The 7,415-nt window shown below is 33.1% G+C and overlaps 1 pseudogene; it reads right to left on the minus strand.

The window, feature by feature from the left end:
- Positions 1–1,129: 1,129 nt before the first annotated feature.
- Positions 1,130–6,629, minus strand: LOC149178356 (importin subunit alpha-like; annotated as a pseudogene).
- Between the last annotated feature and the right edge of the window lie 786 nt (positions 6,630–7,415).

The raw sequence follows: 7,415 nt of genomic DNA on the forward strand, positions 1-7,415 counted from the left end.
ACACGTCTAGATTGTACACAAATCAAATCCATTAATAAGAAAGGAACTGTGAGACTGCATGTAACTTCTTTAGTGCAAGTATTGTACAACATTTATGCAAATTTTGCAAGACAAGTACATGTAATCATACATGCTAGTTGCAGAATATGGAGACACAAAATTCCGCATGTATTTTCCCCATAGCCAAGAATATATTTGAATGCAGAGTAGCTCGCACCGGGTTAAGCCAAAATGTATGACATAACATCTAGTTGTGTTGCACAATCACTTCAAGCCACAAGAATAATTTCTTCCAGGTTGCAATAGCTGAAATTCCTGAAATTTGGTAGTGGTATGTATGTGAAAGAAAAGTCATACTGAAAATAAAAGCAACAATTGAACCAATGTTGTAGCAGTAAAACATAATTATACCTTTTCAACCGAAAGGTGAATCCCCTAGAAGGAATTATTGGTTTATTTGTGCCAAAATTGAATGTTGGTTGAGAAACATCTCTAGTGGTAGGTAACTTCTGGTCATCTTCATCATCTTCCAGCCAATAAGTTTCAATAATATGCATTTCATTCTCATAAATTTCATTATTACTATTCAACATTTTTCTAGTTGCAGTATTATTTTGCTAGGTAGCAGTGTTTGATCAATATTTTCATACTATCCCAACTACCAAAGACTTGATATTATCCTCACATAATTTTGCAAAAGCATCTTCAGAAACAGAGATGGAACATGCTTCCTTCACAATATATGCTTTCCAAAAAAATCACTGAGTTAGAAGATCTGAAGTTTTCTGCCTAAAATCAAGATCATGTAATAAATGATTACCTCATATGTAAGGAAATTTAAACATGTACCTTCTCTACAATGGAAGTTGAATTGACCGCATGGCAAGAGCCCTTAATGAAAGTTTCACAAAACCCACTTGTATTTTTGAGGCTTGCAAAGGCTATCGATGATATGTGTTTCCCTAAAGAACATTGGAGCCGAAACTTTGGAAATGCAAATGTGTCTTGGTATTGAGGGACATGGGTGCAAACTGTGTCAATATAACTTGTTGTGAATGAAATTCTAGAGGGATCACCACCAACTTCTTCGAGAAGTACTAGTACATTATTTGTTAGGTACAACCATAAGCTACAATTCTTTGGTATGACACACTAGAAGATCACATAAACACTTAATTCATTCCTGATTCATAAGATATATGTAAACAAAAGAAGGAATCTGTATTTTGTCTCATTGCATCAACTGAAACAAGCTCTTGAACATCTACATCACACTAACTGTTATCCGCAAACACATCTCATTACATCATATCTTGTAAGTTGACCTCTTTGTTATATAAGTCATTTTATCAATGCTTGTGTTGATCATATATCTTCATTAAATACATAATTTTATCATGTGTACCACAAGAAGTAGAATTATTGATAGCCCATGTTGCTTCTTTCTTGACATCAAACTCATCACTTTGCAGCAACTGTACAAGAGTAGGAATTATGTTTGCATTGATCATAGCCTGTAAACAAATCCAAGATAACTATACAATAATTTAAACAACATTTTATAAGTAATAAGATATTAAATCAAGTGTCATTCTTAAACTATAAAGCAGTAGCTAATAAACCTATATTTGATCTTTGTTTCCTTTTGTTATGTTTGAGATAGTCCAGGATGCTTCCTTCTTGATATTTTTCTTATGACTATGGGTTAATAGTGCCCAAAGGCAGGGAAGTGCATGATTGTTGATAATGTACTGAGGCAACACATCCCCACATAATTACTTGAGAACATAATTTAACAAATAAAACACAAGTACTCATCTCCGGTTACAATATTGCACACAATGTAGAGAGCAAGGATAAGAACAGATGGAGATGGATGACTGTAGAGACAAAATAAATTTATCTATGATGTTAACAATACGTAGAAGCTAAAAAAATTTCATCATTTTTTTTCAGTATTTATGCTTATAGTAGAAGCTCAATCAATCTTCGATAGACACTAGCCTCAATCACAGCTTGAATTTTATCATATGTTACATAAAATATATAAGATAGAGCCCAAAAACCATTTGTTAAGACTTCTTCATCATTTAAATGAATCAGACACTCAAGTGTTGGTAGTGCTGGCTTTGTCTGCAAGAAAATGGTTTATGAAAATTTCAGCCCTGCAACATGTATTTCTATGGACAAGGATGAAAAATTGATAGAATGAGCAAAGAAAAATTATTTAAAAAATCAACAGTATAAATTTCCTACCCAGTTGAATGCAGGTTGTGGCTTTCCTCGACAGAAATTAGACAAGGTCCAAGTGGAATTTTTCAACATAGAAAGCTTAGGGTGCTCATTCAATTGAGCAAGGAGTGGCATTAGGACACCATGGATGAGAACTAGATCTCTGCATTTGGGCGAGTCACTAGCCACATTTCCCAATGCCCAAACAACCTATTAACGTAAAAGGAAAATATATTAAACAACAATGGCATCATAGGCCCAAATGCAGAAACAAAAACTTGGACTAAATTTCTTGGAAAAATTTTCTATTGCAAAAAAAAAAAATATTTCACAAAAAAATTTGTATTAGAAACAAAGTAAATAAAGATTAAAAAATATTTGTTTAACCTTTTCACGAACATCATTAATTGGTGAATCTAGAAGTTGTAGAAATATTGGCACAACTCCATAGTCAATCACAACTCGTGTATGCTTTGATTTTCCTGAAGCTATGTTTGTCAAAGCCCATGCTGCTGCAAACTATAATCAAGGAAGCAAAAAGCTACAAAGCCACTTTCAGACCAATGAAACACTATTTCCTATAGGATAAAGAAAACATAATCCCTCAACCCTATCATTAAATAATCAGTCAAGTACATTCCCGATTTCTATCATGTATAGACAAAATAATTAGGGCCTTTTCCTACAACTGTGGAAAATCATATCTCGCTAGGAATTCCACAAAGTGAGGAGCAATGCTAGCACAAATAATTTTTGTATAGGAGGTCTATACTCTGTTAAAAGAACAAAACAAAAGGTCAGTTTCCTGATGGAAAAAATAGACACAAACAAAATGGCAGTTCATTAACAATTAATACATAATATTTGTTGTAAATACCAAATGAAAGAAAATTTTGGAATTGGATCATTGCTTCAAGTTGCAGGTTAGGTTCATCAGACCATATTCCTGCAACCATAGCAAGAAGACTCTCCAACTGCAAAAATAGAAAACCAAATAAAATAAAATAAAACTAATCAAAAAAGGAAACAAAAATGTCAAATAAGGTCATAGATGCCATGACATAGTGGTATATATTCCTCTAGATATAAAATGCCTAGGTTCAGTTAAGTAATGATATGACAACAAATCTCTGAATTAACACAATAGCAATCTCTATGGGGGTATTAATCCCAAATCTTTCATTTACCCCTTAATCACAACATGCTTGACCATTTTGAAGATTCAATCTTGACAAATAGGACTATAACTTTAAGAGTAGACACCACAATCTAGGGGTACAAATTCGATTGAGATTTAATCCTTACAAAAAACTACCTAGAATTATTTAACTAGAGTTATTACAAGATATAACAACAATTGAACAAGGTGTATCACAATAATTGGCCACATTAACAAAGCAACATATTCTAAGGGGGATTGGTCTTGGTTTACCATTTGACCACATCAAGTTTGGCTATCAAGCAACAATTGAACTTTGTGTGTCATAACAATTTCCCACAATAATAAAAAAACATTTTCTAAGGGGGGTTGGTGTCAATTTACCCCTTGATCACATCCATCTTGACCATCTTGGCTTCAAAATAGGATTTAATCTCTAGAAAAATTCATCTAAACTTATTAAACTAGAGTTATCACAACATGTTGTAACAATTGAACTGGGTGTATTACAACAATTGGTTGCATTAGCGAAAGAACATTCAAAGGGGAATTGGTCTCGATTTACCACTTGACCACATCCACCTTGACCATCTTGGCTTCAAGATAACTAAGTGCTATCATGATCAAATGCATTTATCAGGAAAGAAACATGCCAACAACACTTAATTTCACAACTTTAATGACAGTGGAGTCAGTTCCATGCAAATACCTAGAGGAGCATATTGAAGGAGATGGAACTAGTGATAACTAACAGCATGAATTTCAATTCTTTTGGCTTAACATGTTAACAATGCTTAATGCTGCAAAGAAAAGTTGATGGCACCATGAATAATATCATTAATTGGCTAGAGAATGACTATGGAATATTTGACACATTCATTATTGAACCTTGGATTCACAAGGAATATGCAGATGTATTCCAAGCATAAATAATTAAACTGACGTTCTAAGAGATTCTAAAGCATGGAAATCCAAAATTACATAATCGTGAAACAGAGAATAGAAATTTGAAAGTGAAATATTTGAGAAGGAGGTTTACCACTTAGGAGCTCCTGGTAACCAACGATTTTGATGAGCCTAGTGGGACAACTTTTTGCATGTGGTGCCAAAGAAAAATGCTTGGACCTTATCCTCTGCCAAATTGCACAAAATTACCAAGAGGAAGAGCTCTCTTGGTCTCAATATACCTTTTTGTACTTGATCAACAATTTTAACTAGGTTGTTTCCTGACAAATTCTAAATCCAAACTCCAACCCCAACATTATAGCATTAAGATGACTCAAATATTTTACCATATTAAGGCCAAAAGTTTTAGGATACAAAGATGTTTCTATTAAATTCTATAGTGAATGCAATATATTCAATTACAACAAGAAGTAACATGAATAGGCTAGTATTTTGTAATGTAGACATTTTCATTAAGTTATGTTTGTTGAACATTTTTTTGTTCATTTAAACAAATACAGTGGTGATGAACCTTAGTTATATAAAAGACTAGAGATGATACTAAATGACCATAAAGAAACAATGTCATATTTCCAATTGCTACACCGAAAGTATAGAATTTGAAATGCCAACAAATATCAGAAAGTAGCATTTAAAAGTGTCAAGAAGAAAACATTTAAATCACTATGGATCTTATCTATTGTAAGAAATAATGTTATCATCTGTAAGCAAGAAGCTAAACAACAAAAAAATAAGTTTCAAGTACATATGGTGCTTGAGCTCTTTCTTTTGCAAGTTTTTCTTTGTAGGTAGGAAAATCATGAACAATGTGAACAATCAAGGCATTTTTGCTCTATTGACAAGTCAAACAATATAAAAATTGCAAATGAAACTAGAGAACTACAAAGAGATAATGATATGTTGTTGGATATTGTTACAACTAAAGCATATAGCTTGAGATCACACATGTCATTAACCATTTAATAAGATAAGCATAGAATATTTGGCAATAGAAAAATTATCTTTATCTAAAAGGGGACAATTGCATATTAAGTGACACTAGTTGTTGTGTGCTAGGAACACAATTGTACGGTGCACCTAATAGTATTTTTCTTGTAAGCAACAAGAGACCTCCATTCTAGAAGTATTCATAAAGACACTTCAATTGGATATTTTAGGTCAAGGTGCTACATTAGGTACACAATGCATTTATTATGATGTACCTACGAACTGAATAAGTAAATCCAAGAGAACATTTATTTATATAGAGACCTCATTGTTTGTGTGTCATTTTCCATAGTGGAACTTATTTTTCAAAGATATTCTGCGTTCCATTATTTGAGATTAATATTTTTTTTTAAGAGGAACAGGCCATTTTTTAAGCTGGGGTGAGGTGAATCTCTCGGAACATGTGATTTTGGGGATTCTTATATCTAGCTATACATAATGTACGTGACATGAACCTTGTTTTGTTGTGCTAAATTTTCACATATCTAAGGTTGGATGACATTCTAACCAAGAAATCAAAATTGCAAGCCTTAAGGAGAAAATGGGAGTGAGCATGGCTCCTATTATGTGCACATACTCATGGTGTCATAGCATTATAGATTCAAACTCGTAGAGTAATCTCACACAGAAAAAGTTTTCTTCCTGCCAATATAGCAAGAAAGAATTATGTGCCCCACTAGAGCTTACACCTTGTCACTCCTGAGTACTAGAGTAGACTACCATCATAAGGTGGAGAGGATCGGTATTGAAATTGGGTCTTGTTGTTATAGTAAACCCTCTATTTATTACTGTATGGGGTTTATACATATTACAATTGCAAGTGTACTAATAGAGGGAAAGATGGCACAGATTAAATTTCCTAGATATAAATACCCAATTTAGATGCCTATGATTAAGGCAAGTTGTTGAATAACTCCCGCAGAACCACTGGATCCTATTGTAGTAGCAGGTCAACTGCTGCATTTATGATAACTTAATTTTCAACTATTTTCATAAAATCAAGAGAAAGCATTTATTTATACAAAGATCTCATCATTGTTTTTTTTTGTTATAATAGGACTTTCTGTTCAATAGATACTTTATTTCCTATTATTCAAATTTAACATTGATTTTTATCCTAATATTGACATTGCATTTCTTGGGCACTATCAAGTTCATTTATACTTACAACAATTTATACAGGGCTTGGAACATTAAAGTCTTATTCCCCCACTACAACATTGACAAGTGCAATCTCATCTAGACCTTCATCACAACTTTTTTTGTTAATAGAAACTCCCCGCATTTTAATCCATGGAGGGATCGATCTCATGGGACATGTGACTATGGAGATTCTTAGGTATAGTCATGTATAATTCACTGTGAATTGAACCTTGTTGTGTTTATGATAAATTTTGATGGATCCAAGGGTGGCACACATTCCAATCAATAAATTAGAATTACAAGTTTTAAGGAGAAAATCACAATAGGCTTGTGTCCTATGATGTGCACATGGTCATGGCTTCCCAGGGCCATAGATTCAAATTTATTGAATATGATCTCACACACAAAAAGTAAACTTTCTTGCCAATATAAGATGAAAGAATCGTTCCCTCCATTGGAGCCTTGTAGAATAAAGCACTCAAAAAATAAATAGCAGAAATATGCCCAAACCAAACATGGCGGAAAAGGCATGAGAGACTTTCCTGTAGTTTCTCATTCTCATGGTTTTTTCTATTATTTAAATAATTTTTATGATACATATAAATACATGAGCAAGTTGTCTCAAGATAGTGTGTCTATCTTGAACAAACTTGGTTGAGATACATTCTCAACAAAACACTAATCTAGGAGAACTAGTTGGAGAGAATCTCTCAGCCTAACTAAACTCCCTAGTTTGAGGAACTAACTCCTAATTCTCAAGATTTGACTTATTTAATTATAATTTTGGATTTATAATTGTTTTATTATGAGAGTGAGGCTAACATTCTCCCCCTCAATGATAAATCCAAAATAAGAACAAGGAACCCTTTTCCAAGTTCTCAAGTTGATCCTCAAAAAACATTTGTCTAAAAAACCGCCAAAGTTGGAT

This window comes from Pinus tabuliformis, chromosome 4_1, assembly GCF_031772625.1.
Source record: "Pinus tabuliformis cultivar Carrire ecotype Pingquan chromosome 4_1, CPIR1, whole genome shotgun sequence".
Taxonomy (NCBI): Eukaryota; Viridiplantae; Streptophyta; class Pinopsida; order Pinales; family Pinaceae; genus Pinus; species Pinus tabuliformis.